The sequence below is a fragment of the Cyprinus carpio genome, chromosome B1 (genome assembly GCF_018340385.1).
Source record: "Cyprinus carpio isolate SPL01 chromosome B1, ASM1834038v1, whole genome shotgun sequence".
Lineage (NCBI taxonomy): Eukaryota > Metazoa > Chordata > Actinopteri > Cypriniformes > Cyprinidae > Cyprinus > Cyprinus carpio.
Window position 1 is genome coordinate 36,949,555 of NC_056597.1, and position 12,898 is coordinate 36,962,452.

Below are 12,898 nucleotides of genomic sequence, written 5' to 3' on the forward strand. Positions count from 1 at the left end.
ATGTCCCAAAACACACTATAGGAAACCTGATGGTTTGTAATGTTTGTAGTGGAAACCATTAGAAATTTTTGGGATGGTTCTATTTTTTTTTACATTTTTTTTCCCAGCAGGGCTCTGTTACATCTAGCCCCGGTGTCTCTTTAGTAGGCTACTTCTGTCTCAGACAAACTTGAGCTCTGGACACAGTTTGGCTTCGAGGTCTTCGATCTTGATGGACTCGACGTCTTTCCCGCTGCTGAGGCTGGCGGCCCGCGTTATCTTCGTCAGCGTGTCCTCGTAGGGCGGCGGGAGGTAAACCATGAGGAAAACCCCGTCAGACAAGTCCGAGCTGGAGCTGTTGAGCCGCTCCGCGCTCCCGGTGAGTGACGACAGGATCTCGGCGTTGCGCTCCGGGTGCTGCAGGTCCAGCGCGAGGATGTTGGCAAGCCCGAGCTTGTTCTGCCTGAACCTTCGGTAAAGAAGGACGAACGCGACACCGAACACGAGGAGCGTGACGAGCGGGAGGACGACGTACAGGATAAGCTCCGATTTCACGTCGTTTTCGCTCGAAAGCTCATTCCAGTGGTAACCCTATAGGGACGTAAAGGACACCATGGGTTACTACTTCAGTTCAGGAGTTTGGAAGTCTGTATTTATAGTATTGCATTTAAGGCATCAGTGGTAGCCTACAAGAATTCATTAGGCTACTTCAGATTTATGTGCCTCTAGAAGCTTGAGTTCGGTGCATTAATGAAAGACGCATTATTGTTCATCCCAAAGAGCCACAAAATCACTTTCACGGACTTTTACATTAAATGTTCCCTCCTGCTGGAATGACCTGCCCAACTCAATCCCTAGCCATCTTCAAGAAGCGGCTTAAAACACATCGCTTCTATTGTTATTTGACCCTCTAACTCTAGCACTCTCTATTCAAATTCTATTCTTAAAAAAAAAGACTTGCACTCTATTAATTTACTAACTGCTTGTTTTCTTTAAAAAATCTAACTCTATTCTGTTTTATTCTATTTGTTTTCTTTTTATTTGTTATATAAATAACAAAAAGCAAAAAAAGGCCTCTAACACTAGCTTGCTCTATTCTTTTTCTATTCTAGTTTTCTTTTTATTATATCATTAAAAAAACCTTGCTATGTGTACTGCTTTAGGTTAACTGAGACTTGTTATAGCTCTTGCATATCATTGCTCTTTTGTTGATTTTGTTTTGCTTCCATTGTCCTCATTTGTAAGTCGCTTTGGATAAAAGCCTCTGCTAAATGACTAAATGTAAATGTATTTGAAGGCCTGCTTATTGTAAAATAGCTGGTTTGCTAGTCTTATCTGGTTTAAGATGGTCTTCAGATGATTTCTGAGATGTCTTATCCAGCTCATGAGAAAACCATATGATGCTTTAATGAACCAAGAAACAAAAAAAAAGAATGATTTGAAAAACCTATAAAACACAATTTTTAAGTCTTACAGAGCCATATTAAGACTACAGTGAAAAATGGTCTTGAAAAAAATTTAAATAAATAAAAAAGTTCTTCGCTGAACCTATAGCTGCAGCATATCCACAGATGGATCCACTATCTTCATGAATGGCCTCATCCTGCAACTTCTTTCATTTAAAGTTTCTTTTCAAAAACACTAAAGTATTGCATGGAAGGAAAGCAACCATTCTTTAATAAATACAGCTGTTTACTAATCCAGAACCAGCCTAACTGGACTGCATCCCAAAATCTAGTGCTTCTCCAACGTTTTACAAACACTAATCACATAATGCTGCTTTTCAGCTAGATTAGATATTTTGGTCCTTTAAACCCCTTCATTTACGCCAAACCACACTGTGTCACCTCAGATGAACCCCTGTGGAGATCACAACTGTAACTTCAGGTCATCACAGCATCAAAATTAAAGACAAAACAAATGTCAGAGTGCAACTGCAACTTTGATTCTCACACAAAGTGAATTGCACAATTTCCATTGCACAAAAGGTTCTTTATAGAGGTTCTTTGGATTATTTAAAAGGTCTTCAAACAAAGAAAAGTTTTTTTTTAAGAACTGTTCACTGAAAGGTTCCCATAATGGTTCTTCTATGACATCACCACTTTGGAACCTTTATTTTTGGAACTTTAATCTCCAATCTTCTGTCCATTTCCATAATCTCATCTTGAATCCCAGCCTTCATCTTGAATGGGATTGTTCACCAACCTGTAGTCGTTGTTCTGCAGTAGGTGGCGATGGGGACCCAGACACCCAGTCATCTCTTCCAGCAGGTCCAAACTTTATCCAGCTGCTGTCCAGCAATCGTCGCATGCTTCTGCTGACAGAAGAGCTTCGGCTGATGAAGGATGAGAGAGTCAGGTCAGCAGCGGTCTAAAGAGCGCAGTGGGATAACAGCTGCATCTTGTGTCTCTCTAAATGTGTGTGTGAGAGCCAGAGTTTGTGTGTGTTAAATACTGTCTCACATGCTCGCACATACAGATCAGTGGAAATCAGGCCAGCGGTCAGCCAATGGCGTGAGGCGAAAAAAGACCCGAAAGGCAATCATTTGGGGATTTGTGATGCACACAGCTGGCCTATATTTAATAAGCAGAGAAGATGGAGCTGTCCATCAAATGAGTTGAAGTGCTGCTGCGCTATGCAATGGTGGCAGAAAAGGGCGGGGCTTTTCCTTTGCATTCAGAGTTGCACGTTTAGATGAACATCTAGGAATGCTTCAGTTCAGACATATGTTGCTTTAAGATATACTTTAGCCTACTTCTTTGCTTTGGAGAAACTTAACCCTGTTTAGTCAGACATATTAAATACTAGTCCAAAAAATGGACTCTTTATTGATCCTTTAGACAAAATATGAGAAAAAAAAGTTTTATGTTTTGCATCAGATTTGAATCACCATGTCTCATATAATATGATACAGTGAGAATAATGAGCTCACATTTGAGGAGGAAAAAGCGCCTATATTTTATTCAGATGCCCAAACTGAGCAAAAATATGCAATTTGGTGAAGTTGCTGTTATTTATATGGCCAGAAATTAAGAAATTCTGATCATGTAAATCAATAAGATTTTTATCATAGTAACAGACTACTTATATAAATGCATATAAATATCAGTTGTCACGATAATGTCTTTGTAAGATATTTATTTGCTCAGTTTTATGATTAACAGAATACATAATGCAATGCAAAACAGTGATGATTGAGAAATGAACAAATAAACATTCCTCAAAAGGCTGATGAGCATATTTGATACTCATTTTAACATTAAAAATGACATATGGATAATCAAGTAAGTTGCTTTAGTTTAGTAAGTGTTCATCTAAATATTACCAATAATATAAAAACTATTCTTGCATTTACTTAATAACAATCATTAAAGATTTCAAGGCAAAAAAAAAAAACGATGGTGGATACACTTACAATAACACTAATACTTTTACTTGCTAAAAACATAAACTAGCAATCAGATGACAGAAGGCATGTAGTAGATTTTGTGCAACAGGTTTTACAGCAAAACTTTGATCATGTTGATAATTTAGAGTGATATCGTATAGGCTTTAGGTTAAAAAGCAGGCCAAAATCAGAAACAGAAAGATGCAGATTTGAAAGTCTGCATTAGTCTGGTTGGCTGGAGATGTGAAATGATTGCCAGGGCATTTGAGCTGAGCTACAGTCAATCAGCGATAAAACTCTGCTCAAGCCAAAGCGGCATCACAGCGATAGTCTCATTAGGATCAAAGCTCATTACTGATATGCCGTGGATCACTCTCAGTACATTTGGTTTATTAATGTCTGAGGTCGGGCTCCAAAACAACTAAATAAGCACTCATTCTGATTTTATCAGACGTTTTCACGTGAACACCAGCATTTGGTTTTTACTATTGGCTCTATGATGTCAAAATTTGACTTTGTACCTGTACTGTCTCATTTAAATGTAGCTAATGTGCAATATTGTAACGTTAGAAAGCGAGAGTGTGAAAATGTGCCATTTTTGTTATCTTAAGAAGCTATTTCTGCCTGATCTTGACCTTAAGCTTAATTCAAATCATACTGAAGAAAATCTTGTGGATGTTTTGTATCAAGTCATTGATGTTTTGTATCAAGTGGCTGTTTAGACAGATGAGTTTCAGAAGCAGAACAATCCTAATATCTGGGTTTATTGGGGTTGAACATTTTTAGGTTTAGCAGCGGCCATGTTTTTAATTAGAGATATGGAAATTTCTGTGTAATTCAATCGAAATCTCTGACGCACAAGTGAAGGTTTTCAAAAGAATTTCTCTGACCACTGGTAACGGGAGTTTGCTGGACGTCCTGTGGATAAAGCAATCATCCAAAAAGAGGTTTATTGAATAGACACTTTTAATCACATGACCAGACAAAACAACACAGCGTGAACCCCACATTCATTTTAAAACACAGTTCATGTGAAAAACTGAACCTGAAAAAAAAAAAACATTAATTTTAAAGAAAAGTTAATGTGGAGTGATGAACATGAAATACATCATGTAAAAATAAATTATATATATAGATATACAATATATATATATTATATACATATATATAAAAATATATTATATTATATATATATATATATATATATATATATATATATATATATAATACAATTATTATTATAATATATAAAATACCTAATATACAAAATAAGTTTTATATATTTTTATGTATCAAAATAATTCAGAAACATACTAAAAATAATCAAGGGGAAAATTTTTTGAAAAACACTAAAAAAGTAAACAATGTGAAAACTAATTTAAATAACATACATTGTGTAATATTTAAAATATCTTATATATATATAAAAAATCATATATTTAGAAAATACCATGTAAATCTTAAACTTTACTGAAACTAGAAAAACACTGGAAAAAGCAAGCAGAGTGAATTGAATTGAAAACATAAAACAGACATAAAAGTTCCTTGAAATATCTAAAGTATAATAATCCTGAACTGCAGCACGTTTTTCCTTCAGTTATTCAGCTTGTGTGTTTCATGAGTCTCCCAGTTTCATGTTTAATGCTAATCCTAACCCAACACGTTAGCCTTTCACACACACTTAATCATACTTAAACACACACACACACACACACACACACACACACATGCATGAGGCTTTGCCATGTCAGACACAAAACGGGGTCACCGCTTTCCTCCCACTCCAGGCCAGACCAGAGTCTGAATCTGAGTCACGAGAAGAACACACTGATAATCTCTGAGTCAGCATTTCACTGTGGGTTCTTTTTTTCTTTAAAAAAAACAAATTCAAATAAAGAGAGAATCTGTTGAGTGAGCTCAGTGATGCCGTTATGTCCTTGTCTCAGTTTTTAAGACATAATATAAAGTCTTCATTTATGCTTTCACTCTCTCGGCCTTATTACTAGAAGTACTGCGTTCTGTTACGCAACCTTTACTGAAGATTTACACACACTGTCCTAAATTCTACATTAATATCTTTGTCTCTCCATGCAAATGACCTCAAGTTCGTTTATCTGGATCGGTTTCAAGCTGTTTTCAGTTAGGAAAAAAACATATACAACTATTATATATATATATATATATGTATGTATTGGAGGATATAAAATAATCAGATCTTCTTCTGGTTTGCTTAATTTCATGTCATTTCTGACTGTTAATTAAATTTTAGTAGAGCTTTATTTTCTCTCTTTAAATCAGGATAAACATTCACAAAACATCTGTTAGACTGGACATCTGTCTCAACAACATTCATGTGTGTGTGTGTGTGTGTGTGTGTGTGATTTTGCCATTTTTCCAGAACAATTTAGTTTCATTTGAGCTGTGCAGGGAAAGGTGAATAAGAAAAAAAAAAGACAGGGAAAATATTACATCTCAGATTTTTAAATATTTTTATGCTATATTTTTAGCTTTTGATCTCTTCTGGCACAAGTCAAAAGTCAAGTCTCCATTTATGTGATATACTAGTCTCTAGATAAATAAGTCGAGTTATATTTATTTATATAGTGCTTTTCACAATACACATAGTTTCAAAGCATACATTTATATATATAATATCTTCATGCCTTACAGGTGCAGATTAGAGCTGAGTGATAATAGTTTATATTTTGCAATGATACTTAAGCAACTAAGTAATGTAGCTATGTAGTATATATTGCACTGTATGTATCTGGATAAAGTTTGACATACGTATATATTTTTATATAAAGAGCTGGCTGATAATATAGTTACATTTTGCGATATTTGCTATATAGTATGTATCAGTTTGATGTATCGTAGGATATTTTCAACTTTTAATAAGTTCACTCTTGCAGTCATCAACCAAATGAAAATTATGAATCTGATCGATTATAGTGAGTTTTGTATGAAGAAAGCACTCAGATTGTCTTCAGCAAATATCTAAATGTTGTTTTCATGAAGAGGCCGCAGTGAGGTTCAGCTGGTGTTGTGACTATAATGAAGCTGATCCCAGGACACACTTTTGGGATGCTGATTGCCTAGTTGTGAGTGATCTGGGATGATAACAGGGAGTTTCTTTCAGGAAAGACACTCTAATTAGTCTCTGTGAATGAAACGCCATCATGTTGATTCTTTCTGCTTGTGTGCACTCATTACTCCCAACAGCAGCACGTCCTGGAAATGAAAAATAAAGTTTATTCAGAACATTTGAGACTCATTTTATATCACTGATCCAGCTACTACATGTGAATGCATGTGTGATGATGCTTGCATGAAGGGCAGTAAGGGAGGATGGAGACATTTGGCAGGGATTTGATGGTTTAGTGTTAGTGTTTGTGTGCCCTTGACCCGTGTTTTGCTGGAGGTCAGAACAACTGCTGAGCTCTCAACATATTGCAGCTATTTGAAGATCTGCAGTGGCTTTTCTGTGTAAAAGGGTATTATAGAAGTAAATGGGGCGGAGTGTGTGCGTGCATGTGTGTATTTTATTTATTAGAGAGAAAGAGGAATTATTTATTTTGTGTGTTTAAATGTAAGCAAGTACAAATAAATAAAAACTCTGCTTATGTAATTTTTGTCCATGTTTAAAAAATATATTATGGAATTAGGACTCATATTTTAGCTGGGAAGAAAATGAAAAATTGTCTTGATGTATTTGTTTCTTACAAACACAGCATTTTGCCTCACAAGACGTTAACTGATGGAGTGGAGTGCTGTGGATTACTTGTTGGTTACTGTGATGTGTTTATCAGCTGTTTAGACTCTCATTCTGACGGCACCCATTCACTGAAGAGGATCCACTGGTGAACAAGTGATGTACAGTAATGCTACATTTCTCCAAATCTGATGAAGAAACAAACTCGTCTACATCTGAGATGGCCTGAGGAAGAATACATTTTCAACAATTTTTCATTTTTGGACAAACAGCTTCTGAAAAATCTGTTTCAAATCCTCTGCTCTCACACAAGATGAAGTGGTCTATTGAAACCAGGTGTATTTGCCTCAAACATTTCCTTTTAGTGACACAGTGGTGCATAAATACACATGATGAGCTTGCAGCCACATGAGCGTCTCTTTGTTTGTTCAGTGCTCACATTCACTCCACATCTGCTTCCTCAAAGCACAGCAGCTGTAACGCTTCAAGAGGCTTAACTCACCGCTTCTGTTTCTTTGTGCTTGTGTTTATGTCTGTGTTTGTTTGATCGTCACTTCAGGGTTTCGTCTTAATACCTGACTGTTAACTTGCTCATCTTAGTAGCTGATTTGTGTTATCGTTGTTGTACTCTTGATGCTTGACCTGACCAGTAACATGTGATGAACACAACACTTTCCTGCAAGTCGCTTCAGTCTGCTGGCAATGTAAATGTAAACACTGCACAATAAGTGAGTGGGGTTTGTATGAGTTTGATTATTGTTGTTGCAGCATTCATCAAACCTATTCATTCAACCTTGTATCCAAAGATAACTTTTTTCTTTAATTTTTGAGACAGATATGTCCAAAAGTTATACAATACTGTTCTAAAGTTTGTTCCCAGGATCTGAGGTTCAAGAGAGAAACCATGCATTTGTGTTGTTTTACTTTCTTTCTTTTATATTCATTTATTTATTCTTCATTCATTTGTTCATTTACAATTATTTTTATTATTGCATTTAATAATTTATAATAATCATTAGCCATTTGTATACTCATTTCATTGATTCATAAACGGATTAGTTATTTTTTGTATTGTTGTTTTTTATATTATTTTCCATTGTTGTTTAGTCTTATGACTGTGTTTTTCAAGAGCTGTATGTGTTTATGAATAAGAGCTATGAGGGAATGTTGATGGAAACTCAAGGTTTATGGGATGTTGTTGTGAATCAGTTTGGTATAACAGTACTTGCTGGATTTGTGCTCGTCAGACGAAGTCTGAAACATACACAACTAAGATTATACAATAAACTCTGCTGCTTTTTATCATCATCATTGCTCTCTTGCTTCTACTCTTCTCTGGCTTTACTCAGTCAACTTCTCAGTCAATTGTTAATACAGTTTTTGGTACCAGACAAGACTTGCTATCAACAGGTTTTGGGTATTAAGCAATTTTGCTGACTGTTTCCAGACAAAACAGATATTTTCTGACAGAATCTGGCATCTGGGGCTGGATCTTAATGATCTGGTGTGAAGGCATGATCTAACAGTTCATTTGTTTGTTTTTAAAAGAAATTAATACTTTCATGCAACAAGAACACATTCAATTGTTCAAAAGTGACAGTAAAGATATTTATAATGTTATAAAAGATTGAAAATAATTTCTGAAGGATTATGGCTGGTGAAACTTCAGTTTTGGAATAAATAATATTTAAAAAATTCAGATAGAAAACATTTAATTTACAGTTTTACAGTATTTTTGGTCAAATAAATGCATTGGCGAGCTCCTTTTTCAAAAATACTTTAAAACTAATTTGTTATTGTTCATATAGCATTGAAAAGTAATTTTACTGAATGAGCTTGTTTGGATTATTGCCTGCTCTCTTTTTTTGAATCTAAATATTTAGTCAAACCCCACTGTGCATTATATTGTTTTTATATAAATGAGTGTGTTTCCTTGTTTTATCAGCTGTAATGTAATGCTAACACTCAAATTAAAATCCTCTTTATGACAATAAATATTTATTATTACAATAATGTGTTTTTTCAATTATAATTGCATGATTTGAGTCAAAATTACATTTAAGATATCTGTAATTACTTTATAAATATATACAATAGACGTGTCATACATCCATAAATGTAATTAGAGATATCTCTAATTCAGTTTCGGCTAATTATAGTTTAAATCAAGATATCTGAATTGCAATTGCTCCTAGTCGAAATGCTGTTTACATTTACTCAGCTCCTCCCCATCTCTGCTACTGCTAACAACATAATAAATGTCTGCTTTTGTTGTCACGCAGAGAAAAGCTACCGGATGAAGTGCTTCATGGATTATTAAATAAATCTGGATGCAGCCTTGTGTGGTAAAAGGTCTCCAGCGTGCATGTGCTGTGTTTTAACTGAATCATGTTGCAAAATAAACCAAATGCAGTGTAATGTTCAATAAAGGCAGAAAATCACAAACTGCTCATCTGAATTTATTTATTATATATTTAGACAATGAAAAACAATGTTTTTATTTATTTATTTATTTATTTAAAGAAAGGTAGGTAGTGCAATTTGGAGATTTTATCTTACCATTCATTCTGACTTTTTTTTCTCAGAATTGCGATATATAGACAATGCGAGATAAAAAGTTGCTGTTTCTTTATTTATTAATTATTTCTTTATTTATTAATTATTTCTTTATTTAGTGGCCGAAACGAGCTTCCATAAAGAGCCCACAAGGTGGGAGTATTGTATTGTATTATAGCAAGAGATCCATGATGATGATATTCTGCTGTGTTCAGTGATGAGCGCCAATGTATTCTTTTTGCACTAGGTGTAAATAGCCTATTTTCTTAGCGATAGATGATATTTACACTGAGTGCAAATAGCAATGGATTCCCTTTACACTAAGTGAAAATAGCAGTATTTTTTTAACGATGTGCCATTTACACTTAGTGCAAATAGCTATAGATTATATTTAGACTATGTTAAAATAGCAAGATTTTCTACTATTTATATTACTAATTTCAAATAGTGGCAATTATCTGCACCTCGGTATTGTAGTTCATTATAAAACAGTACGCAATAATAACTTACTGAGTGTAAATGATCATTTTAATTCAAATTTTTAAATGGACGCCACCTTACTGGGACAATAAAGCCCTCCCTACACCTACCCTAACCCTACCCAATATTTATTTTCAACTTTTTAATTATTTCCTTAATTTTTTTTGAAAATAAATGCCTTTCTGATACGATATGAGATTTGAAAAAGTAGAAAAAATGTTTGGCAAAAGGCGGATGCCAACTCAGGTCGATTGCGTCAAAAAGAACAAACTTTAACCACTAATCCACTACAACTGACACTGATTAAGTGTCGTTTATCAGTGTCACATGTTGGTGGGCGATAGTGTAAGTAGTCTCTGACAACAAGGCAGGCTATTTGCACTTAGTGTAAATAGACACTCTGATTCTTTTTAACATTATATCAAATGTTGCAACGGCTGACATGAGGCTTATGCATGTGTTCGTTTGTAAATAAAGGCTAACAAAATTTAATCCACAGCACACACGTCTCAACATTACGATATTAAACAGGACAAAGGCCTATTTAAGTCCTCTCTGTATAGCCTACCACTTTTACACATGCTCCAGCTACATTTTTATTTCCATACTTTGGAATTACTTCTGTATAAAACAGTTTAAAGGGGTCATGAAATGAGAAACCAAATTTGCCTTGATTTTTTGGTTTATGAAGATTTATTTGTGCTGTTATTTGGTACTTAAATTTTGATAGCTTAAGACGTCCCTCCCCCATTATAAACGAGCCATTTATTTAATCAAAGCTCTAAAAAACAGCTCGTTCTGGATCCATGGTAAGAAGTGAGTCACGGTGCGAAGTGACGTTCCAACCATTTGCATATGACCGCCTCCAGCACAAGACCACAACTACGCTCATTTCGTATCGTTGTCGCGCCGCGCGTCTCACAAGTGTTCAGTCGACGGACAGCGAGTGGGTCTGTGTACAGGAAAATTACAATGCCACGCAGTATGGCGTTATTTCCCTGTCAAATGTCGAGAGCGCATTATTGTAGCGCGAAAGTACATTAATATAATGTGCGAGCGCGAATCTCAGATACACAATGCTCTTGTAAGAATTTTCTCTGGGCTCGCTCAGAGAGTATGCCTGCACTTAAACCGTGTTCAGTGCAATCGCGAATGTCTCCTCTTCGCTTAAAGTAAGCGTGTATGTGCTTAGACTGTGTCCCATGCGTTCGCGCATGGCCAAGTACTCTTTCTCTTCGATTTCTTTCTCTTTGCTCTTGGCATAAACACTGTCAAAACGGCAACAACCAATCAGAAATAGGCTTCAACGACTGGACCAATGAAATCGCGACATCGTACATGGAATCACCCCGCTACTAAACAGTTACGCTCAATCCGCAAATGTTCTGGCTGGGGGGTGTTAATAATTGATCCATAGGCGCTGTCGTTAGCCAATCATAAACATTGGCGTTAACACTGTAACTCTTAAAGGGGAAACAGCCCAAAAACAGACTGTTTGAATCAAAGGATGAGAAACAGGGTGGGAAAATGTCATAATTCACTACATTTTAAAAGTTTTTTTTTAAAAAAAACTATAGTAATACTATAATTGCACCTAGGGGACCATAATAATAAAATAAAAAAACCCATGTCATGACCCCTTTAAAACCACCCAAAGACGCAGGACCGTTATTATACAACTCTTAGACAAAATTGCGGATGACAACAGTTTCCAAGCTAGGATTGGTTAAATAAAATGTTTAAGGTGGGGCTCAACAAAGGTGTATTTGCGTGCACATTGTAGGTATCTATAAACGTATTTTGACTAGTCAAATTGTTAATTCCAGATATCTACATTGCAATTACGCCTAGTCACAAAGCTAAATGCAGATATCTCTAAATATAGTTCTTCCTAGTCAAAAATCTGATTGGGATATCCATAATTAAATTGCAGATATCTTTAAATGGGTTTTGAAGAGTCATAATTCCAGTTAGAGATATCTTTAAATATGATTTGCCTAGTCAAAATTCCAATTCAATATATCTACAAATGTAATTTGACTAGTCATAAATGAATTACAGATATCTACAAATGTATTTTAGATATCTTTAAAAAATTGGAATTAAAGATATCTTAAATTGTATTTTGACTAGTCAAATCATATTTAAAGATATCTTGAATTGGAATTAGGACTAGTCAAAACTCAGTTGAAGATATCCGAAAATATTTTTCAATGGAAGTCAATGGAAGATTATGACAAGTCGTAATAGCATTGTAGATATCTGAAATGTGTATTATGACTAGTCAAAATAACATTGCAGATATCTTAATTCCAATTACGATGAGTCATAATTGCAATATAGATATCTGGAATTACAATTGTGACTATCCGAAATTACATTTATGGATAGTCAAAACAAAGTTTTAAATGTTAAAACGGCTTGCCATACTATCGTGCACTTCGGAGGCGTGGCCTTAACTTTGGGATGCAGAGGACGTGTACATCTGATGGACACTTCGCACCCTACCAGAGCCCGTCTACGGAGAGCCTTCCCACTCCCTATTAAGTCCTATTGTACCGAATTATGGTTGCAGTTCCACCACAGTTCCACTGGGGGCGATCGCCATGAGTGCAAAATGAATGGGAGTCTATGGGGCTATACGGCTAAATTTGTCCCTTTCACCCGATTGCCGTTGAGAAATCTCAGATCTGATTGTAGGTTTTGCAAGTTCAACATGGGTTATAGGTCGAAAGTTGAATGAACGAGTACTTATGTCCATTCGATTTCTTACAGGTTGAGTT